The sequence below is a fragment of the Octopus sinensis genome, linkage group LG10 (assembly GCF_006345805.1).
Source record: "Octopus sinensis linkage group LG10, ASM634580v1, whole genome shotgun sequence".
NCBI lineage: Eukaryota > Metazoa > Mollusca > Cephalopoda > Octopoda > Octopodidae > Octopus > Octopus sinensis.
In genome coordinates, this window is record NC_043006.1 from 41,872,809 (window position 1) to 41,898,949 (window position 26,141).

Here is a 26,141-nt window from a genome sequence, read left to right on the forward strand (position 1 = left end):
GTGGTTTTGTACACACACTGACACAGAGACATAAACACGCACACACACACACACACACACACACACACTCACACGCACACATGCAGACACCCACAGGACACCAACCAGGTATATTTGATGTATGTGTGTTTGTTTTTAAGTTTTTTTTGTAATCGTAGGTTGTAATATCCGTGATTTGATTTAATTAACGATAATTATACAACACCTTCAGCTAGTATTTTCAGGAAGATTTTTATGTAAAACGTGGGAAAAACATTAACCTCTTGGGTGTTAGATTTAATCTTTGATCTGTTTTTACACCAACATTTGACACTTCAATTCTATTTGCAGATTTCACTTTCCTGTAAGTATTCAAGTTATGTTAATGATTTCAGGATATTAAAATATACTAAATCCCTCTGGAAAGTGTGATGGGTGCATTGTTTTCTTATCTTATTATGTCATAAAACATATATAAAAAGACCACCGATTGACTCGATTCCATGTTTTGAGTCATAATTATTTACCCAATCTTGGAAAACTATTGATAACCAAATTACTAATGATACTGAACAGCTAGCTAAAGGTTTCGGTAGTTCGCCTTATCTTATCGCATTATACTGTACCCCTGGCAACAATAATTAAATAAGCCCTGCAGTAAATGAAAACTGGCATTGTAAAATTAATGAGTCTCATTTGTTTCGGCGCTGTTTTCCATACATGTCCTGCGTATCGTCAAACATGTCATTGTGCCCCATATTTGTCATCTGTATGTCTCTATATACAGTGACAACTGACTGAGTAGGTGACGCTTTCACATAAACGTAGTTGATTTTGTTAGTTAAGGAAAGCCTGATGGTACGAGTAGACAAGTAGTCATGATGAGTATATTGGGCTTCGTATATTCTACCCCAGTGTCATTTTGATGACATGCATTGCTCTCACTCAATAATAATAATAATAATAATAATAATAATAATAATAATGATAACACTATTAAAGACGTTTCATGGATTCACCGAAGAAATAGATATGAAATTTGGATTAGAAAAATGCGCCAAAGTAACCATGAAAAGAGGAAAACTAGTTAAGAGTAGCAACATCACACTAGATAAAACCAATGAAATAAGAGAATTAGACCAAAGCAAACTTACAAATATTTACAAATCCATGAACTAGATAAGACACAACACACACAAATGAAAGAAAATAAAGAAAGAATACTATAGACGAGTTAGATCAATACTAAAAAACAGAGCTCAATGCTAAAATCAAGATAATAGGTATTAACACTTTAGCCGTCCCAGTTATAACTGGACGCACGCTAAATCAACTAACCAAAATAGATAGGAAAACAAGAAAAATAATGACAGGTTCTAGGATGCATCACCCAAAATCTGACATAGAAAGGCTATATATACAACGTATAGAAGGTGGTAGAGGCCTTATAAAGCTGGAAAACTACTATAAAATAACCACCATAGGACTGCAAAAATACCTACTTCAGAAGCAAGGAAAACTGATACAAATAGCGGCAAAACACGAGCAAAACAAAAAATTGTTCTCAGTATTTAAGGAAGCTGACAAATACAAACAAGAAATCATACCACCTAACAAATATGAAGAAGAAGAAGAAGAAGAAGAAGAAGAAGAAGAAGAAGAAGAAGAAGAAGAAGAAGAAGAAGAAGAAGAAGAAGAAGAAGAAGAGAAGAAGAAGAAGAAGAAGAAGAAGAAGAAGAAGAAGAAGAAGACATAACAAAAGCTATAAAGCAAATGAAATCAAAACTAAAACTAGAACAGCAACGAACCATGATAAAACGATGGCGAGAAAAGCCCCTTCATGGCAAGTACTGGACTAAACTAAATGCAAAAGAAATAGACAAAGAAAAATCCCAGCAGTGGTTGAGAAGCTCAGGACTCAAAGCAGAGACAGAGGGATTTTTAATTGCAGCACAAGACCAAAGCCTCCCCACCAGAAATTACCAAAAACATGTAATGAAACGAAATATTACAAGTAACTGCAGAATATGTGGAGATGGACAAGAAACAATAAATCATATTATCTCTAGCTGCCCAGTCCTGGCTAAGAAGGAATATATTCACAGACACGACAGATTTGGGAACTACATACACTGGAAGCTATGCCAACATTATGGAATAACAACAGAAAAAAGATGGTATAGGCACACACCAGAGAAGGTCACAGAACGCGAGAAAGCAACCAATATGCCAATACACACAGATACAGAAATTAAGGCCAACAGACCAGATATAGTTTTCAGAGATCATGAAGAAAAAAATGCTTTCTAATTGATGTATCAATACCAGCAGATGACCACGTCTCTAAAAGAAATGGAGAAACTTTCAAAATACAAAGACCTGGAAATAGAGGTAACTAGAATGTGAAATCTAAAAACAGAAACAATTCCTCTCATAGTAGGTGAATTAGGCATGATAGAAAATTATTCAGACAAATACATAACAAAAACACCAGGACTTACAAACACATATAACATACAGAAAATTGCACTACTAGGCACTGCACACATCCTACGCAGAACACTTTCAATACAGTAACCATCAGGGCATCACAACAAATCACAGCACATACCCAAGGCACACAAAGCTGCGCTCGGTAGTGAAGTGAAAGCACGTTATAAAAATAAAACTACTGAATGATAATAATGATAATGCCCTGATACAGTACTAGGCAGTGGCTCTCGTGGCTTCTGATCTTAACTGATTGGAAGTTGTATCATGTACATTGTTTTGTCTTTGTATAAAAGATGGCTACATTAAATATCCTGCTCATTACCACAAATTTGCTTGTCAATTGTTTGATCTTAACCAGTTGAGCATGTCCCTTAGTGGCTGACGGTATGTGCATCTCTGATCAGGAGTAGAAGTAGTGGAGGAGCATGATAGCCATGTGTTGAGAGGGATTCTTTGTGGTTTGAATAATTCACCCTTGGAAACGAGTGTTTCGTTCAACATCCTTAAACAACCCTTATTCAGAGACCTTTTGAGCAGGATGGGTTACTCGACCTGAAGAAAATTTTAACTGGGCCCCCACCTGCAAGGTCATGTGCTGTTTATCTTGATATGAGATCACTATGTCGCACACATATGGTTGTGATGCATGTGCTTGGTGTACACTTATCAGACGGGTAGTCATGAAGGGTTTACTAGGCTTCGTATATTTCACCCCAGTGTCACTTTGATGGCATGTACTGCTCTCTCACTCAATAATAATAATAATGATAATAATAATAATATGTAGCGTAAATCGTGATATTAAGAAGTAGTATATTCCGGTCCATTTCATTTCATAATGCCTATGGCAAAGTTGTTGTGTTTCTATCATCATATTTTCTATAGCAAGATAGAAGCTAATGAAGCATTTTAACATTCATGGCCATTGTAATCTTGGATTTGTAGGTCCTTGTAGATACGTAGCTGGGGCCTGCTTCTAGGGGAATATATTAGCGCGTTCAGAGTCTAATGATTTGGTTATGGATACAACGAAATGTTATTGACAGGATATAAACCGTAAAAAGCTGAGTCGCTATCAAATGAGATATTCCTGGTTATATACTGCAGTATTTATTGTTAAACAGGCTAGAAACGAGAATTAAATTCATCTCACTGAATCTCTAAGTTTATTTGCCGTCTACACTGTTCAATTCGGTGATGGTCGACGATTATTTCAAATTTTGCTCTGTTATATCTTGGATCTAAATTAAGAAGTGCTTCTCTACTCTATTTAATCAATAATATTGGTCTATACATCATAAATACAAGAATAGAAATTTTATTATAGAAAAATTCTACTTTTTTAGTTACGGAATGGAATTTCATGACCATACACCAACTTGTTTGAAATAAAACAAAAAGAAAAAAAATCAGTTTTGCATTGAAAATTCTGATATATTGAAATGATTTTTTTATTAGTAAGTTATTTCCGTTTCAATATGTCAGAAGCTAATAAAACAATAATTCACAAGTCAGGAGGTGTTAAGGTCGTTGAGAGTAAACACTTATAAGACGCTCTTTATCTTATACACACACAAAGTAATACTATTATAGATTATGTTTTGAATCGACAGTAGGCCAAATTTTGTACTGCAAAAGCTATATCCGTTTAAATCTAAACCAGTATATTACAGATATACTGGTTTGCAGGCCTCTAAATGGTTACAAAAACAAAGTTATTATACAACAGAATTTAACAAAATTATAAAATTATAAAAGTTAATATTCTACATTTTTTCTCAATGCAAGGAAGCTATTCGCTTTCAAATAGTGGATCGACCTATTTAAGATATGATTCATTTCTGGAATCAAGAGTGGAATCGTTGGTGTAACCATGATGTTCAGGAGATCTGATGGGCTAACCTTCTGTATCTTCATTGATTTGTGAATATACAATTGTATTGTTATAATGTGTACTATGCATATCAATGCAGACATTTACCCATAATTTATTATACACTGAAATTACTAAGATATGAAGAAGGATACAAAACGGCCGTAACCATAAGGATGAGAAATGGTAAATAAATATATTCATCTCACAAACCTCTTGATTTTCTTTGGCTTATATTTCCCTCAAGGAATAATCTCCTTGCTCGGATCTCCTGGATGTCAACTGCAAGTAACTCTGTATTATACTCTTTTATATTAGATTATTATGTGGTTTGTTAGCCGACTCCGTTAGAGGAGCTTTCTGTGATAGCCACACAATTTTATGAATCCGTCTATTACACTACAAATTCATATATATCCTTTTATGTATAGTGGTTCTCCAATGACATATAAAGGTATAAATAATGACAGATAAAGTACTGGGTTACGAATCCGTTTAGACAGAAATATGTACCTTTGGACGAAAGCTATGTTTTGAATTTCTTTGTCCATTTAAAGAATTTAATTCTTACCAACGAGAATTTGTTGACGTCATAAGAATTTTATAACGTGAAATAATTCTTTTTTAAAATAGTGGATTCTGAAGCATATGGATTTAGGAATGCAAATGTGTAAATATTGGGTTTGCCATTTATACGAGGACGGGGAGCATATCCTCAAAACATGATGGATTAGAAATTTCAACTTGAAATTAAGGAATCATGAGCCTGTATACAGCTCATTTACTTCTGTTTTTATCTATTAAGAAACTGTAATAATTTCATGTTGATTATAATTTTATGTAGCACTATTTTATTCTTTTTAGGAATCCCAGCCATGATTTAACGAATGAAGAGAGATATTTCATTAAAATTATAAATGAAATTAATTTCAGTCTAGTGAAAATTTATGGAATGTCTTTTTTTTTGGGATTCTTTGTCTTTTCCATATTACGTAAGTACTTTAGGAACCAAGAGAATCTCCTCTGTGCTTACGTACAGAGTAAAAGTTCAGTAGACTCGACTGCTATCTCCGCAGTTTTAGGCACCAAATGCGTGTAACAGTGAAATCGATGGCGTATACTTTTTGCGTTACTACTTGGTACAACTCAGTTTCAAATCTATAGCAGCCGTTTTGTGTTTAAACCCGGGTGTTTACTGGGTGTCAGAATGTTTGTATGCTGTGAGTAGCGGAAGAAGATGACGTCTCATACAATAAATCTTTGTTGAAGTGTGATGGTCAAATATCGACCAAAATGTTTGCGCGGTACACCTCAGTTAGCGTTGCTTTGAATATTGTTTGAGTACTCGATTGTCCTATAAATTAGATTTAAACAAACTGTCATTCTATTCAGGTAGTTGCCTGCCTTTGTTCCGTAAAATACCAAAACAAACGGAAAAATCACCAATAAAATCTATTCACCTTTTGTCACGGAGTGTTATGGATATTGACTTGTTTTGAATAGAGATAAATTCGACGTTTTCGGAAGAAAAAAGGGAATCGACTGCATGTACTTGATATGTTATGGGTACTTATTTTACTAACAGTTGTGGCTCGTCTTCGGCGGTATATGCACAAATAATCGATTCAAATTTTAACAAAATGGCAGCCAATATTTAGGGTTAGGAAGCAAGTCGATTATATCTACTCCAGGGATCAATTTATACTTTATTCATCGAAATGAAAAACAAAGGTGACTTGCAGAGATTTTGAGCTCAAAACACGAAGAGCCGTAAAAAGTGCCGCTACGTATGTTACCTTACTCATTCGTAACTCCTCTTGTATCACACAAATTTGACAAATTTAAAAATCTGCCAAGATTATAAACACCCTCAACGTCTAACTATGTGATTTCAGTAGGTCTGCTATACACTTCACTTCATCATTGCTTTATATGTTCCGTGATTGAAGTTAGATAGTAAAGAAAACCTAATGGTGTTCGGAATCTTGTCAACAGTTAAAATTATATCAAATGACGGAATGTAAGCCACTGACAATTCGTCTGATACTTCCATACTCCATCGACTCAGATATATGCATCTCTCTACGGAAGTTATTCAGATATCTCCAACAGGATATACCAGTAACTGATATCCCCAACAACAAAATACTAATGTGTCTGAAAGCGTCAAATAAAACTTCTCAAACATCACGATTAATTGACTTTATATCCAACAAAGTGATTTTATTTATATTTTTATTTTCTTCCTCCCCGAATTTTTTTGCATTATATATTTTGTCTCCGTTTCCTTCCTTTCCTTCCTTAGCGGCGCTTTGGTGCGTGTCTATATTGAAAAAAATTGTCTAGCTCTTGATAATCTGTCTAATATAGTGTCATCAATTACAATCGAAATAATAGCGTAGCTACTTTACGTGAGTCGTTTTATTATTTGATACACAATGCAAAATAAAAAGAAGTGTGTTATATTTTCCTAAACGTTTTTTTTTTATATATATTTAAAAATTGTTTTTATTTAAATGAATGGAGGAAGAACTGTTGATTTCAAACCAAAGCATGAACTTTTGACATCGGGTAAAATATTTACTTGTTGAAAATTGTCTTCTGCATCATTATTATTATTGTTGTTGTCGATGTTGTTTTTGTTGCTGTTGTTGTTCTTGTTGTCATTGTGTTGCGGGTGGAAGCGGGATTATCGATTTATCCGGGCGTGTTTACATCGGCTCTAAAAAGTTTGTAAAATTTTGTATGTAAAATGTTTTTTATTTTTGGAGATTTTTTTGTTCAGTAATTGGTGGAGAGGAGGCTCGCAAAATTGTGCCCTAAAGAGCACAGTTGATGTCATTTTATTTCGCTCTTGTCTGGGTCATATTTCCTTCTAGAATGTGGCCGCATTAAAGCCCACGAATTACTTCAATGGGGTGATAACAAGTAGCCCTCGCACCGTCACGAACTTCATATAGAGAGCGGGGACTTGAGAACAGAAACAGCAACAACACCACCATCATTCACAATGCTAATAAAGACAGCAGTCTACAAATGAAAGGGTTGAGGAGAACGCCTTCCTCCTGCCTTTCCACTCAGGCGAATTCACCCCGCTATCACTTCAGGAGACGTACTTTCTTCCTTGCGGCGTCCATTCCATCATGATGGTAGCATGTCTCTCCTGCGGTAATCGAAGCACATCGTCAGTAAGTCGTATCCGCCGCTTAGTCACCATGACCTGCAGACTTCCTATCTATTCTCTTCTCTCCACTCTTGGTTTCTCACTCTGTCCTGGTAAGAAATGACCAGGATTTAACGTAGCCAGCGACGATAGAACACCTTCAGAAATTCGAACAAAATAGCAGCATTTCATCCAGCTACTTACATTCCGTGTTCAAACCCTCCCGAGGTCAAATTGGCATTCATAATTTCAGGGTCGGTAAAATAAAGTACCGCTTAAGTATTGGCGTGTATGTAGTTGACTAATACCCTCCCTCTAAAATTTTCCTGGTCGTGTACTAAAACTTGCAGCAGTTATTATTAATGATATTATCATCATTAGAAAGCAGTTCTTCCAACTCTGCCTCTCATCCTTCCAGGATCGATAAAATAAGTACCAGTAGAGCACTGGTGTTTATGTGATCGACCTTCACCTCCACCCTAAATTTCTGGCCTTGTGCCAAAAATGTGAAACCAATATTATTATAATAATATTGGTTCGGTGGTCCCCAGTGACAGAAGCCCATCGTGGCGAGAAATTCACAATTCTGCCTTTGCTAGACCGAGCATGTACGTGATGCTCGATTCCACCCATATGTTTCCGGCTTTTTGTTAGTACATTGCTGAAATAAGTTGGAGGTCCTTCATTTCATATGTGGACGTTGTGACGGTTAAAGTATTGGACATTAAACACAACTTGATCGGCGATTCAACAATATTGTGGGGGTATTGGAGAGATGCGAAGGTTTGATATTCCGTAAAGCGTTCTGAAAAGAAAAACAAAAATATATTAAACTACAGCATTTTGTTTTTAAAATCTTAAAAATCTGAATGCATATTTTCTAAGATGCACGAAATTCTGCTTTAAGAAACTGGTGCTATATTCCTTAAGCCATCAATAATATAAACATAAACTGATGAGGCGCTGCTGGCTTCCAATCAATTCGATTGAGAGGAGGAGCGGTCACCGAACTTATTAGCACCAAATAATCTCACGTCAGTTGATTAGCACCAGTATGTAAACATGCAGATCTCAACGGTTTCATCGGTTTCGGCATTTAATCCATGAATTATAAAGAAACTAATATCATTTGATGTCTTCAAATCCCTGAGGACTTTCCTTTGCTTTTCATCCACTCATAAAACAGAGACACAAACGTTGGCGGCAGATTAGTAGATTACATCTGCGTTAGCTGTATATTCATTATATATTTATGTGTGTATGTATGTCTCTCTCTCTATATATATATATATATATATATACAGACATATACACGCACACGTATATAGTAATATATATGACAAAAGAGAGTGGCGAGAGAGATGGAGATGGCGAGAGTGAGAAAAAGAGAAAAAAGTTATCGATCCTCACCTGCAAAACAGTAATATTGCTAACATGTAGATAACCAACACTCAAGTATTTACAGCAGGAGGAATTGGAAAACTCGATGAGCTAAACCTTCCCATGTCTCTCTTGGATACACAAGGATAATGACGTGAGTGAAGAGAAAGAGAATGAACAAGCATTTGGAAGCTGGTTGCTTCAATGTATTGACAGCAAATTAGAATACAATACTTCATAGTGACAAAGGCGCAGATTTACAGATAACATGGAAACGAGAAGTGAAGCTTTTTGTTCACTTGCGAAAGACAATAGCAAGCAGAAAAGGAATTAATTTGGAACCTACGCTATGATCAAAATAACATCTCTAGCTCTTCTCGCAGAGATATTAGTTCTCGTTTTATTACTTCTCACCTTCATTTCGCAGGTGAATTGGTAGTATAACAGTACAGTACCTTTGGTGGAATATGCAGTTCAGTATTCTATCTCACATTCATATTACACTTCATTGATCTATTCTTATATACGTGTATATATAAATATATATATATATATATATATATATATATATATATAATGGTTGTATACTGTCAATCTAACACGAACGTGACAGTAGGGGGTACACCACCGTTGTATAGCCCTAGGAAGCATCGACGCCTCCTGATGGCTTTGACACATTTTTCCCTGTGCCCTTATATACATTTACAAAGGGGAGACAACACCCCGGCCGCCGGAGCCGCATCTAGGGACACGTGTCTCAGGATCATTGTCCTTCATCGGCCTAGAGTAGCAGACACCGGTCAGCTGGCGATATTTGTCTCGACTTCGTATTGTATATATCTATAATTCAGTGAAGTCTATTCACTGATTATCAAAATAAGAAATACTAAATTTCTAAATCTCTCGTAGAGACATGTACGGTGGTGGGGCGATAGAATGGTTGTATACTGTCAATCTAACCCAAACGTGACAGTAGTGGGGTACACCACCGCTGTATAGCCCTAGGAAGCATCGACGCCTCCTGATGGCTTTGACACATTTTTCCCTGTGTCCTTATATACATTTACGAAGGGGGGACAAACACCCCCGGCCGCGGTACCCCCCCTACTGTCACGTTCGTTTTAGATTGACAGTATACAACCATTCTATCGCCCCACCACCGTACATGTCTCTACGAGAGATTTAGAAATTTAGCATTTCTTATTTTGATAATCAGTGAATAGACTTCACTGAATTATAGATATATACAATACGAAGTCGAGACAAATATCGCCAGCTGACCGGTGTCTGCTACTCTAGGCCGATGAAGGACAATGATCCTGAAACACGTGTCCCTAGGTGCAGCTCCGGCGGCCAGGGGTGTTTGTCTCCCCTTCGTAAATGTATATAAGGACACAGGGAAAAATGTGTCAAAGCCATCAGGAGGCGTCGATGCTTCCTAGGGCTATACAGCGGTGGTGTACCCCCCCCTACTGTCACGTTCGTGTTAGATTGACAGTATACAATCATTCTATCGCCCCACCACCGTACATGTATCTACGAGAGATTTAGAAATTTAGTATTTCTTATATGTATATATATATATATATATATATATATTATATACGATTTTCTCTCTCCGTTTTCCCTTCCTTGGACCTTTCCTACTTCTATGTTTCTGACGAATAGCTCCGCTCGAAACGTTATATCCTCCTCCTTTCTTTCTTTTCCTGGGCGTCCAGTAACACAATAATTGTTCCACGTCCTCGCGTGGCTGTGTTTTTTCTTTGCGTTTTCATGTTTGGATTAACTATATCAATGTATATACTAGGTGCATTCCCGAATGTTGAGACATTTTCAGGAGAAACATTTATAACTGCAAAGAATTACAAATCTCTAATCTCCTTCGAAGTAGAATCCTCTTACTTCAAAGCACTTATTTTAGAACTCCATCCACTACTCCAAGACCACATGGTAGTTCGCCAAAATGAAGGTGTTCAGGACCCTTGTTACAGACTCCTTCAGGATATCCTCCACCTTCAGAGTAAGCAAGGGACTGTAGAGCGGGTGGTGAGGGACAATTTGGAATTGTGGACTGCTGCCTTTTACAAAGCAATCTCCTCCTGAAATCCCTCAAAACCTCTACAGATTACTCTTTGGGATTATCTTGATTTGCCTTCCCTCTTATGCCAGCACAATAACAGATGCTCAATGCATACCTATTAATCCAGAAGCAGTCTTAAACATTCCAAAAGTCTCTTTAGATTGTTTGCCTAGTTTAATACACAAAGACATATGCACATGCGCGTGCATGTGTATATGTCTTAATTGCATAGCGAGCTTCTCAGTTGTCTTTCTGTCCCGATTGCCTTCTACAAACATGTCAGTTATGGTTAAAAGTGTTTAGTAGGTTGTGTTCAAAGCGCTGTTTCTACCTCCTCCTCCAATATGGAATAACAATGTTGGCAAGTCAGCTTATTGGATGTGTAGTCATGATATAATAAACTTACAATAATCTAAGACAGTTATAGCTGCCTCTACTAAAAAGCTCCAAACTACTGGAATGTATGTATGTATGTATGTAAGTATTCTTGTATATATGTATTTATGTGTGTGCATATACATAAATATGTGGAGGCGTAATGGACCAGTGGTTAGAACAGCGGACTCGCGGTCGGAGGATCGCGGTTTCGATTCCCAGATCTGGCATTGTGTGTGTTTATTGAGCGAAAACACCTAATTCTCCACGAGGCTACGGAAGGGGGTGGTGGCGACACCTGTTATACTCTTTCGCCCCGACTTTCTCTCATTCTTTCTTCCTGTTTCTTGAGTAACGCTGCGATGGACTGGCGTCCCGTCCAGCTGCAGAAACCGGGAAGCCGGGCCCATGAGCCTGGCTAGGCTTGAAAAGGGCGCATAAAAAAAAATAAATATACATAAATATATGTGTTAGTAAACCTAAAATACATTATGTTTATGAATAAATGTGATGAATATGCTTACGGAAATGATACTGAAAATACTTAAATCTCGCTACAAAAATATAATCCACGCGAAACATTTTCGCAGCGTGGCTATACATATATCATGCACATCTCGCATACATATTGATTCATAACTCGCTCTGACTTGCTACGTTTGTCTCGCTGGTGTATATACATACATGCGTATATATATATATATATATATATATATATATATAATATTATATATATATATATATATATGTAGTGGGACTGAACGCGGAACCATGTGGTTGGAAAGCAAGCTTCTTACCACACAGCTAAGCCTGCGCCTATATATATATATATATATAATATATATATAATTATATATATATATATATATATATATATATATATATATATATATATATAGATATATATATATATATATATTATATATATATATATATATATATATATAATATATATATATAATAATATATATATATATATATATTATATATATATATATATATAGGCGCAGGCTTAGCTGTGTGGTAAGAAGCTTGCTTTCCAACCACATGGTTCCGCGTTCAGTCCCACTACATGGTACCTTGGGCCGACCAAAGCCTTGTGAGTGGATTTGGTTGACGGCAACAGAAAGAAGCCCGTCGTATATAAATATATGTGTGGGTGTGCGCGTGATTGTATTATGCGTGTGTTTTTGTGCCTGTGTTTGTGTGACCTACATCGCTAGACAACCAATGTTGGTGTGTTTACGTCCCCGTAAACTAGCAGCTCGGCATAAGAGACCGATAGAATTACTAACTAACTGGCTTACAAAGAATATGTCCTGGAGTTGGTTTCTTTGACTGAAAGGCGGTGCTCCATCATGGCCGCAGTAAAATGACCAAAACAGGTAAAGACACACACACGCACGCACATATATATATATATATGTATATATATATATATATATATATGTATATATATATATATATATATACAATACAGAGAGAGAGTGTGAGTGAGAGAGATAAAAGTTGACGTTAATATTATCAGTGATGGCTTTTGGCTTTTAGAATGTGTGCTAACGTTAACATGTTTTTTTTTCCAAAGAGATTAGTATTCCGACGTAGATTTTGACAAAATGTGTCTGATTTCTATCGCTCCCGTGAAATTCGTAATCAACTAAATTGTATATTGCCGAGTGTATTCGTGTCACATTTCTGTTAATCTTAGAATTTTGGATTGATTATTTTCTAATTCAATTCGCATCCTAAAGTTCTGTTAAAAACTAAGAAAGTTTAGTTGACAATTTCTGAGATAAGTTTGATGGTAATTAAAGAAACATAGATCACAATTACCCAGGCAATGTCCACAGGGCCAATGGATTGATAACAATTACTTTCCTAAACTATATATGTGCAACAATAGATTTCGAAATCAATGCATCGAAATATAGGCGGAGGCGTGGCTGTGTGGTAAGCAGGTTGCTTCTCGAGCATGTCTTTTCGGATTCAAATTCACAGCGTGGCACTTTGTGTATATGCCTCCTACAATTGCCCCGGGCAGACCAACACCTTCTGTGTGGATTTTGTATATGGAAACTAAAAGAAGCATGTTGTGAGTGTATATACATACACACACACATACATACACACACACACACACACACAACACACACACACACACATATATATATTATATATATATATATATAATATATATATATATATATATATATTTGCAAAATATATATTGTGCATATTAAATTATATATATATATATATATATTTGATATGCACAATATATATATATTGCTAATAATTTCATGTGATGGAAACTTATCTGACTACATTTTTTAACATGTTTGGGGCCTTCACTCACTCCTCAGGCTGTGTCCAAGGCACCAGGCATGTTAAGAAATGTTATCTGCGAAGTTTTCCTCGCATGAAACTGTTAGCTGCTCGTAAAACTATATATTGTATTCATTAAATATTATATATCTTTCACCACATGAAGTACTTTTTTGTTGATCCTACCATCACGGAACAGTACACTGCACACACACACATACATATCTATATACATATATATATATATATATATATATAAATATATGCATATATATATATTATATAAATATATGCATATATACATATATATATTATATAAATATATGCATATATACATATATATATTATATAAATATATGCATATATACATATATATATTATATAAATATATGCATATATATGTATATATACATGCATATATGGGTACAGGAGACATCAAATAAACGTTGAACACAATGAGAAACGAGACATGCAACAAAAAGAATATTCCCCCTCTTCAGTTGTTCCTGTTTCATCTACTTCGCGGATTCGAAGGCAAGGGCAAGACGCGACATCGTTGATACAATCCTTCCTGCAAAGCAAATTAAATAAAATTTGAGATTTTTTGCGGTAGGTGAAAGTGGTAACAAGAACAGAACAGTGCGAACATAACAGTAAAAACAAACGGTGAGGACTGTTAAGCCAAGACGATAGAAAAATGATTATGAACGCTAGGAAGACGAGCTGCTGAAAGGAGACAATATAAGCACGTTTTGTCTTTAGGAAGGTGTTGGTTTCTTTACATCTTCGTAAATTAGTAGTTCACCAAAGAAGGATAAGTATGAGAATAGGTGTGGAATAAGTACGAGACTAGAAAATACACTACTGGGGTCGATTTACTGGACTAAAATCTTTCAAGCAGATTCCCCACCATGACCAAACTGCAACAACAGAAAAAAGCAGACGATAAAATATATTTGCTAAGGAATAATGAAGTGTCTGAATTATAAACATATAAGTTTTCCGATTCTTATTCAAACGCACTTGATGATGTGTCTATAAAACGTAGGCCACGTGGGACTTACCAATAGCTCGGGGCAACCTTTCAGTTTCATTAACATTTCATAATTCGGTAGAAATTGATAAACTCTCCTTCCCAAACTTTCGATGATACTAGCCACGTATTAAAATCTAAAGACAAACCAGAGAAAGAGAGAGGGGGTAGGAGAGAGAGACAGATAGATAGGGACGGATGGAGGACAGAGAGAGCGGGGATTATGTGTGTATGTGAGAAACAAAAAGAAGTGAATCAATGTTGGTTAATACTTAAATAATGATGCAAGAGGAGAGTTTGATCCTTATCTCGTACTGTCGAAAATTAACATATGGGACGCTTACAGACAGCTTGAATCGCATCCAAATAGTTCAAGCCGACTAATAGTAAGTCAATTAGTAACGGAGAAACACTAGACTCTGACTTACAAAATGTGTCATTTCCTCTCTCTCTCTCTCTCTCTTTTTTCTATCTAATTTCTATGTAATTATCTGCGTGCCAAAGGACTGACTGGTCTCAAACCTCTACGCCTTAGACACCTCTGATCCGCTCATCTATTGTCCTGCTGTCACTGTTGATATATCCACCATCTGCAGTTCCGCATTAAATATTATATCTTTCTCCTTAGCACATCGTTTCTCTGTAGTAAATATTCTCACTTGCTAGTCTTTCCTGCAGTTGCTGACCTGCAATAGTTACTAATGTCATTTACAAAATATTAATGACATCGAGTTCCATGGTCACAGAGAAGCCAGCAAAGGCCATAGGAATGCCGCTTACAGCATATCTAACAAAAAAGATCGTTTTTAATAGGCAGCGTTAGCAATACGAATATGGTTCTGTTTCTCAATACGATAAAACCTGATTATCAATACACTGGTTACGAATCATCTTGACGACCACAATAAAATAACCGCTGATAGGATGCGAACTGGCCATTTTCTAGTGTGAGTGTGACGGAAGGGGATGTGCGAAATGATAAATAATGGAGTATATATATATATAAGAAAAATAAAAACGGAAAATTCGTACACTTACATGGTTATAGTAAAATCTTTAATGTATCGACCGGTTTCGCAATTGCTATTCATGATACAATGTTTAATTTATATGAAAAAATATTTTTTCTTAAGAAGAAAATGGGTCCATGTTGTTTATAATGAGATTCACGGGGGAATCTCCTTTCTGTACACAAATTTTTCCCCACCCAAAACCTAAAACCTTTTAGGGAAAAATTTGTGTACAGAAAGGAGATTCACTCGTGAATCTCATTATAAACAACATGGACCCATTTTCTTCTTAAGAAAAAATAGATTTTCATAAAAATTAAACATTGTATCATGAATAGCGATTGCGAAACCGGTCGATACATTAAAAATTATACTATAACCATGTAAGTGTGCGTATTTTCCGTTTTTATTTTTCTTATATACATTACAATCCACCACGTGGGGACAACCGAAATTCCTCTTTTCTGTTACTACTATATATTATATGGAGAGAGAGAAATGAAAAGCAGTTAGGAGACCATACAAATTTTAAATCATATTTTAAAGAAGTAAATAAACCACAGAAGTATATTTAAGAGAATATTTAATAAAATATTACCGGCTTCGATGAATTCATCTTAACAAATGTTAGAAATATGAGAAAGAATTTTGGAGGGAGTCAGTGAGAAAAAATATTTTGGGGGTGGTTTGAAAGTTTGTAACTAATTTTTAGTTCTAGAATTTGGGTACAAACTGTTAAACCCCAACAAAAATGATTTTCTCTCTGACTCCAACAAAACTTCTTTCTCATATTTTTAATATTTGATAAGATGAATATATATATATAATATATATATATATATATATATATATATATATATATATATATATATATACTCATTTGCTCTTTTACTTGTTTCAGTCACTTGACTGTGGCCATGTTGGAGCACCGCCTTTAGTCGAAGAAATCGGCCCCAGGACTTATTTTTGTAAGCCTAGTACTTATTCTATCGGTCTCTTATTGCCGAACCACTAATTTACGGGGACGTAAACACACCAGCATCGGTTGTCAAGCGATATTGGAGGGGTACAAACACAGACACACAAACATACACACACATATATATACGACGGGCTTCTTTCAGTTTCAGTCTACCAAATCCCCTTACAAGGCTTTGGTTCGCCCGAGGCTATAGTAGAATATACTTGCCCAAGGTGCTACGCAGTGGGACTGAACCGGAACCATGTGGTTGGTAAGCAAGCTACTTATCGCACAGCCACCCCTTCGCCTATATATATATATGTATAATTGCATTTGCTTCATGAACTTATATAGTATTTTTTTATCACCCAACCTCGTTGTTTTATAAATCGGAATGAAGTTGTAGCCCCACGTAATTTTTCAATAAATGGCTGTACGTTTGTGTGCATGCATGCGCGCGTGTATCTATGTGTGTGTGTGTGTATGTATGTGTGTGTGTGTATTTGTGTGTGTGTGTGTGTGTGTGTGTGTGTGTGGTGTGTGTGTGTGTGTTCATGTTCATTATTGCTTCTTCTTTGTGTGGAAGTAGAGATGGTAGAGATACAGTGCACGAGAAGAGCAATAGTATATAGAGTAAAACTGTATGCGGTTATTACTTGGGGAAGTTAAGGAGAAATTTAACGTACATCAAACATCATTTCATAGTGTAAAAAAATTGTAACCATCCATTTTAAATGTAAGATATAAGACCCTCTTAGTGTAATGATTGGTATTTTTTACCCGGTCAATAACGGATACCCATAAAGAATTGAAAGGAAATGTTCATTTTATTTCTAGAGATATCCATTTTCGAGTCGTTCTTTTGAATAAGTTTCAATTTGATATTATAGCATGCGTATTGGGTTTGTTTTCTTCTTTAATGTATAAATGCTTTATAAATTACACGATTTTCCCCCCATATCCAACAACTTCGACCCTATGAATCTTTCAGTGTGATTTTAATTTTCATTTTAAGAACCATAAAAAAATAAACCCCATTTATTTTGAGTAGTTCTTTATATTCTCATTCTAAGTTTTCAAATTAATGTTTTGAATGAAACAAAAGGGATTCCGCTGCGAGCATTTTCGAGAAAGCTTCCATCATTTACAACGTTAATTGAATTCAGGCTTCAATGAAGACGAAAGTGTGAAGGCGTGAAAAGCAATCACATTGACTTACTAAAAAAAAAAAGAAAATTCCGTAATTGAAATGGGATTTCTCTGAAGAATTCACAGACTGGGATTGGCACCAGGTTATCAACTAATTTGTTATGTATAAATGAGGAGAATACCTAAGTTAAAATAGTAAGCTGAATAATATCGCTAAGCTCTGATTACTACATGCCTGATTAAACCGTTAGCTGAAGGTGTCATTCGATGCAACGTTTTCTTTAAAAATATTTTTCCTAAACGCTGGCTCCTACGTAATGATTTTGGTAGATGCTTTTCATTTTTTCTGTTTTGTTTTGAAGATCCAACTATTTTAACAAATAGTTCTAATCACAAACCATTTGAATGCCTCAATTTAAAATATACTTCAAGTGTACTTGCTTGTAAACATGCCATTAAGATTCCTTTGAATTACTATCTAAGAAGCAAGAGAAATAAAAATCAGAGTTGCATTGCCTCATACAGAAGCCACATAAACTAGACCTTCTTGAAAGTACCTTGATAGTTAGGTAATAATATGTCATAAATGAATAACAGAAACAGATGTAGAGAAATTTGGAATATCTAATTCATCGCTACAGTACCAAAATAGATCTATATTTAAGAGATGAGGAATTATGTACATTATTTACATTTGACGGATATTTGTTTTCATCTTGTTTTTTCTTAACCACTACACCATATGCCCGTGGACATATGGCGTAGTGGTTAAGAGCGCGGGCTACTAACCCCAAGGTTCCGAGTTCGATTCCAGGCAGTGACCTGAATAATAATAATAATAATAATAATAATAATAATAATAGTAATAATAACAACATCGAAAAATACCTTTGAATGAGAACCCGGGTTCGAAATTTCCCCAAGACACCTGATGAAGCTGGAGGGTATATCAGCCGAAACGTTGTGTTAACAACAAACAATATGAGGACAAATATCCGTCAAATATAAACAATGCAGATCTTATTCCATTTAAAACGGGTTAGTCGCTAATGCTAGATTTTTAATTTCCTGTCTATAAGTCGTTGAAATGTTTATTAATTAAATGTGGTTACCCTTACATTTAAACAATCTCTCTGGTGTGATAGGAACTATAAGACTCTCATGAGATATATCAGTAGATTCTTGCATTTGAATAATACAAAATAGCTATTCTAGTAAAAGCTATATATTTATACTTTTCTACTCTAGGCACATGGCCCGAAATTGTGGGGGAGAGGGCCAGTTGATTATATCGACCCCTGTATGCAACTGGTACGTAATTTGTCGACCCCGAAAGGATGAAAAGAAAAGTCGTCCTCGGCAGAAAAAGCTATATATTTATGCAACTGTATCTCCATAGTTTTTGTATCAGGCTCCAAGCTATGGAATGAAATCAGAGAAATCGTCCATGAGAGATACAACATTTCTAATATTTATTCTAATATTAAAGATTAATGAGTATTGGTCGACCTGCGAACGCGCATGGCTCAGTGGTTAGAGCGTCGAGCTTACGATCGCGAGGTTTTGAGATCGATTCCCGTACCGGGCTGTGTGTTGTGTTCTTGAGCAGGACAATTTATTACACGTTGCTCCAGTTTACTAAGCTGTAGAAATGAGTTGCGACGTCACTTGCGCCAAGCTGCATCGGCCCTTTCGTTTCCCTTGGATAACATCAGTTGTGTGGAGAGGGGAGGCTGGTATGCATGGGCGACTGCTGGCTTTCCATGAACAACCTTGCCCGGACTTGTGCCTCGGAGAGTAACTTTCTAGGTGCAATACCATGGTCATTCATGACCGAAGGGGGTCTCCCATTCGTCGAACTACTACGTGACGGTATATCAGCAACAAAATGGTTGGATTTGTACCTTGATTAGAAGCATTTATTATGCTAATAAGGGCGGTGGAAGAACAAAAACTGTAGAATGCCAGACCAAAACTTTTCGTATTTATTAAGAATAATTTGATGAAATACTACTTCAAAACTGATTACGATATAAGTGACTAGGTACGTTCCCCAATTTTGTTTCTTTTTACCTATAAGAATCTATAGTTAACTAGCTGTTAACTAGTATGTATGTATCAATAATTATCTCAGATACCATCAGCCAGTACATCTGTGTGGCCGAAAGATTTATTGGGAAACTAAAGAAAGCACGCAAAGTTGGAGATTTACAAGAATCTATTCATTTATTTTATTTTAGTCAAAGTGACAGGAACATGATATAGTTTTGTATTTACCTGATTTAAGCGTGTGACATTTTGACAGTAAGATCGATCGGTCCAAAAGATAGAGTTTCATTTCATCTGTGGCTTTTTTGATTGGACAGTAAAATGAATGGTTCATATAATGTAAAATTACTTTTGTTATGTCTTTAGTTATCACGTGCCATGGCTTATGCAGAGGTGATAAGGGTTAGTGTCATCCAAACAGTGATGAAAGTCAGAATGTATGTTTTAGCATCGTTTTATTCTTCAGGAAAACCTTTGATTAAAAGCAAATGAAGAATCTTTACAGAAATTATTTGTAAAGTATGACAGGACTTATTACCTATTATCTATTACCTATCTGGATGCTTATGATGGAAAACACTCAGATGAACTTGGGACTTTTTACGTAAATTATTCAAACATGTGATGAAAGAAGACGTTTTAACGATTCCGAGATTGATTGACTTGACCTTTCACTCTTTCGAGCCAATAAAATAAGTACCAGCCGAGCACTTGTTTCAATATTATCGACTTACCCGTTACTCCAATATTCTAGGCTTTGTGCCTATTTCAGAGAGTTATTTTACACTCATTTGTGCGCTATATATTATTCTTCTATACTCATTCTAAAAGTTCTGTGTTCAACTCAAAAGCCGCATTAAGTCTGAAGCATGCCTGGAGTCGCCACAGTACAACCAAAGAACAGACACACTCCCCATTACGTTCTATAATTAAGCTTAAAGAATTTATATTCCATATTTCCTCATCTGTCATTCTTGGCCAGATTAAATCGTTTTTATAATAAATTTTCGCTCTTCAGCATGGGGTATAATTGTTTGCTAATTAAAGTAAATTATCTTGCTTAACTCTCTGACCAACCTATTAATACTCTGTTGGAATTAATTAATATGCTAGTTTCTTTTGATAATGTATAGAAAACAGATTTTGGATTTCATCATAAACTGATGATACGACGGCAAGCTGGCATTTCGTCCGTCTTAACCTTCTAAGTTCAAATTCCACCGAGGTCGACTTTGCCCTTCAACCTTTCAGTGTTGATAAAATGAAGTACCAGTTGCGCATGTGCGCCCCAGAATTTCTGGCTTTGTGGCTATAGTAGAAAGTACTATTAACTGATGATAGCGTAATATTTGATGTAAAAGAGGTAGAGTTATAACAGCTAGTCAGTATATTACTTTGTATGAAATTTGTTGTATATGTAAGGATTTCTTGATCAGCTATTGATCAAGCATAGATATAGCGCTACCTGGCATTAAGTTGGTACATTGTAGCATAAGAAAAAATGACTGCATTATATTCTAGAGAAATCACTGCGACAATTTAAATGGTTTCATTGCTCTATTATATAATATTTATTTTACTTATCAAAACGCAATTTTACTGAGATAGTGGAGATAAGCAATGGCGCTGGCCGGCTTTGTGTCTTACAATAGAATTCACATTAATTGACAAGGTTTTGCTTAAATTTGATATAACAATTTATTTTCAAGATTTGTAAAAATCCTTTTAAGCTGACAGTTTTTTCCCTTTTCCTTTACAAAGTAATAACATATTTACTTCATTTTCATGTACAGAGAAATACATTATTTTAAAATTTTCAATTAAAATATTTTTAGAATCAAATCAAATATCTTGAAATTACTATTTTCGTTTTCCACCTCTCAAGGGTAAAGTGTCCATTATGAAAACGTTTGAATAAAGAATCCATTGCAAAATTCTTCATAAACCTTTCCATTGCTATATATTCTTTCTTTCGTTTTACATTTCTTTGCAAAATTACTGACGGGGGAAAGAATACAAGTTAGACTGTTCACTTGTGAGTGTTGATATGAAAAATAAGTTTAATTAGAAGTGATTCCAGTCAATTGATTTTTATTGAAGGTGGAGAATAAAACCTTGAAATAGAATAAAAGTAAATTAAGCAATTGACAACATGGTTCTCTTGAAATGTCAAGAAATGAAATATCTTAGAGAAATCATATTGAAATTATAGTTTTATATCATTTTTGTTATTTCATTTCTTTATTACTTTCTTCGTTCATTTGTGATACAAGTGGAGCGACTTAAATATTTCCAAATGTATAATTCTCTGTGTGGTTGTTTACGCATATGTGTCAACGCATACGTATTTATGTGAGTTCTAATATTTGCCATTGCATAATATGGTGCATTTTATATTCCTTTCATCCTCCCAGTTATTGTGGAATATAGCTGGGTATATTCAGTTCTATGCATTATTTCGCTCGGAACGAAAACAATACTGAACACGTCTTGTAGTCCCTAAGATTACACGACAAACTCCACTGGATATGTTCCGCTGTCAAGTACATAACATTAAACCTGTAGGTTATTGTGTTGGTTATATCTGAAGTCAGCTAGGTGGAATCTGTCAAAAATGTGCCAGTTGCTTACCCTCTACGTTTATTAAGGGCAGTAAGCACTTCAGCAAAAATCAGACTCTATTTAGTCTGTTTATTTTGCTGTTATTACTGTACCCATGTGCTCATCTATAGGATGAAAAGCGGAGATATTGTATTTTGTTATGTATAGTGATGTTCTTTGATGTTGTATATATATGCCTGGGGTTTCGAAATGGTTTTTCTTACAGGGATTGTGAATGTAAGGAGATAGATGCATGCTGTTGTACCAAACTGTACCCGTGGCATAATTCTGTAGTCTTTCGTTCCAGTACTTTCATTCTGTTGCATGCACGGTCTATGTACAACCTGTCATGTTATACAGTGTGCCGATTTGTATTCTTTCCTGCTTATTGTGTGTTTGTGGAAAGACAATGGGATGGAAAGCTCTAGTATAACCCATGATCGATTTGATGGGGTTTTTTTTCTGTTGGCCAAAACGTTAATGTGAATGCTAAAGAAAACTTCAGAAATGTTACATTTTAAGAGAGTTATGTGAATCAGTTATCTTACTCGTATTTAAGGTTTTTTTCCCCATCTTCAACAACATCCAGTTGACTGGGTGTCACTTCAGATTTCACTTGTATTTAAGTCAACTCACGGAATAGAATACCACAAAGATCCGTCTTCAAGCCTATCATTTTCAGTCCATAACTAAACGACCTTCTCAAACTCTGAGAAATGCATACAGTCTTATGCACAGATATCACCACAATGTCATACTCTTACCTTTATGCAAACACCAAGCGCTTGCATTTGTATTGATTTTGAAGGCTTTAGTTGTATATTGAACATAATTAAGGTGTGTTGTACAAGATTGTTTTCCTTGATATGAACCGTATTTAAACAGTTCAAAAAGACAACGTTGATTTAGCCCATTTCTAGGATGTTGTCGGAATCTGTATTCCTGAAATTGGCACAAGGTTGTCGTGGGATGCTTAAATATATTGCACGACGTTGATGTTTGTATGTTAAGTGTTACGAAGTGGGTCGTTGTTCGAGATGACGTTAAATGTTTAGAAGGAAGAGTGTGGAGATCTAATGAATGTATTGAGAAACAACAAAATATTTGAAAACATTGTATCTGCAAGATCTGACAGAAAATTACCGATCCAAGTCATGCGAAACGACTTTAAAATGTTTGAAACAATGTTATTGTTAAGCACATGTTGAGATGTGACGTTTGCGTTCAACACATCTTTCGAAAATATCGCGTGCTCTATAATACCATTATATGAGAAATCAATGATGTGTACATGTATAAGTGCGAAAATAGTTGATATATCCAAGCGCATGATATGAGATTTTGCAAATAACATTATATATTTTAAGATTACTCATCTTAAGAGAATATCGCCAACAAATATTTACATGTAGACTAAATTCCGTTGAAGTTATCAGTTTCATCGAGGGTCTCTCATCAGGATAAGTAAAACTTATTTGACTGAATTCGAGAAAAGAACTTTTAATTGTAATTTGTGGTTAATAATGCTCTTATTAACCCCACTACTCATACTCGTACGTTAACAACTATATTATGGTGAGTGAAGGTTTCCATGCATTTACCATGCATTTCAGAAACAATTTATCAACAAAGCAAATTATTCCATTTTTCTCCCTTTCTCGTCCATTTACATTGACACAACATTAATTCTAAGGACTTTTTTACGATAGAAGCATTAGCGCAATTTAATTATCCTCATTTTCTAAATGAGATAAAGGGATATAGATAGTATATAGGTTATTGCAGGAACTTTTATTATTATTTCACTGTATCGTGATAATATATCTGATTAGATAATCAAATTAAATAGCAATGATATTCATAATAAAATCGTCCTATATTTTATAGGAAACTGGAAACGAACTTTCGTAGCTGAAAATGTTAGAATAAATTAATAGGCTATTTACCCCCCCCGCCCCCCAAAAAACCTTAGCAGCTTTTAGTCACCAGGAGACGACATCGTGTTCCCAGATTAAACAAGGTTATTCCCAAGTTGTTGCTGATGTTGCTGTTGCTGTTGAGCGAAGCGGTCTTCGTCCCCTTGGGAGAAGTCCAAAACGTGGTCCTTTGCTATTCCTAAGACCCACAGAAGAAAAAGCAGGTCAACCCCCGACACAGAGAGCATCGACGGATGGATGAATGCGTATCCAGGCTCAGTGGTTGCGTAGGGAGTCGGGGACAAGAAACAGGAAGAAAGAGTGAGAGAAAGTTGTAGCGAAAAAGTACAACAGGGTTCGCCACTACCCCATGCCGGAGCCTCGTGGAGCTTTAGGTGTTTTCGCTCAATAAACACACACAACGCCCGATCTGGGAATCGAAACTGCAATCCTCCGACCGTGAGTCCGCTGCCCTAACCATTGGGCCATTGCGCCTCCACTTGTTGTTGCTGCATTCTACGCGTATGTATAAATGTATATAAAATCATTACCATTATTACAATTATCATTAAGGCGGTGAGTTGATAGAAACGTTAGCACGCCGGGCGAAATGCTTTGTGGTATTTCGTCCGCCGCTGCTTTCTGAGTTCGAATTCCGCCGAGGTCGACTTTGCCTTTCATCCTTTTGGGGTCGATTAAATAAGTACCAGTTACGCACTGGGGTCGATATATTCGACTTAATCCGTTCGTTTGTCCTTGTTTGTCCCGTCTGTGTTTAGCCCCTTGTGGGTAGTAAAGAAATAGGTATTTCGTCTGCCTTTATGTTATGAGTTCAAATTCTGAAGAGGTTGACTTTGCCTTTCATCCTTTCGCAGTCGATTAAATAATGTTAGTTACGCACTGGGATCGATGTAATCGACTTTACCTCTTCCCCAGAATTTGAGGCCTTGCGCTTCCAGTAGAAATAATTATTACAACTATTATTATTGTAGTTTTATTTCTCAGAGCGCTCGGTCTTATTTGCTCTGGCTGATTCTGCGAGGGCGGACAACTGCCGGTTGTCAGAGATCTCACAGGGTCTCTTTCCTCGGGTCATAAGCTTTTATAATCAGTTGTTAATTATCGCGGAAGGCATTCAACACCGAAGTGCCAATCTCGAAATCCTAGCTGTCCCCAAAAGAACAAATACTAATAATCAATATGATAATAGACGAATGCTGCTATCTCTCAAGGATCCTTTCGATGAGAACTTGCGTCAAATTTTCGACCTAAAACCTGTCTACCACTAATGTGGAAGCTTATAACCGGTGTCTTGGCGGAAGAGTTATACAATCATCTGGAAAGTAACAACCTACTTCCAGAAGAACAGAAAGGATGCAGGAACAAAGTAGGGCAAAAAAAAGATCATTTATGAGTTGATAAAATGATAATTAGAAAATATAGACGCAGATTGACGGGACTGAATGTAGCATGGCAAAGTTATAATAATGCATATGACATGTAACACACAGTTGGATAAGTAAAACAATGAGCATGTTTGGAATAGAAAAAAAAAACATAGAGAAAATAATCAATGAATGTATGAAACACTGGAAGACACAAGTGATCGGGGGAAAGAAAAAACTTGGAAGAGAGAACATCAGAAGTGGAATATTCTAAGGTGATGTCAAAGGAGTTATTGATGAAAACGGAACTTTGGGCCACGCTAGGTTTTTATAAATTGTAGGTTAAAGGGACTGTTATGGCTACAA

General features: G+C 35.8%; 1 protein-coding gene and 1 long non-coding RNA gene across 2 annotated transcripts in view; one reads left to right on the forward strand and one right to left on the reverse strand.

Annotated features, from left to right (window-relative positions):
• The window catches only part of LOC115216605 (neuronal acetylcholine receptor subunit alpha-7-like), a 974,486-nt gene that overhangs the window by 541,795 nt on the left and 406,550 nt on the right, over positions 1-26,141 (forward strand). The gene's annotated exons all lie outside the window — the stretch shown is intronic.
• Positions 1,224-14,253, reverse strand: LOC118765108. Its single transcript, XR_005000957.1, has 3 exons — positions 14,136-14,253; positions 2,982-2,985; positions 1,224-1,237 (listed from the first exon to the last, which is right to left on the reverse strand). It is a non-coding gene; the product is annotated as an uncharacterized LOC118765108 (long non-coding RNA).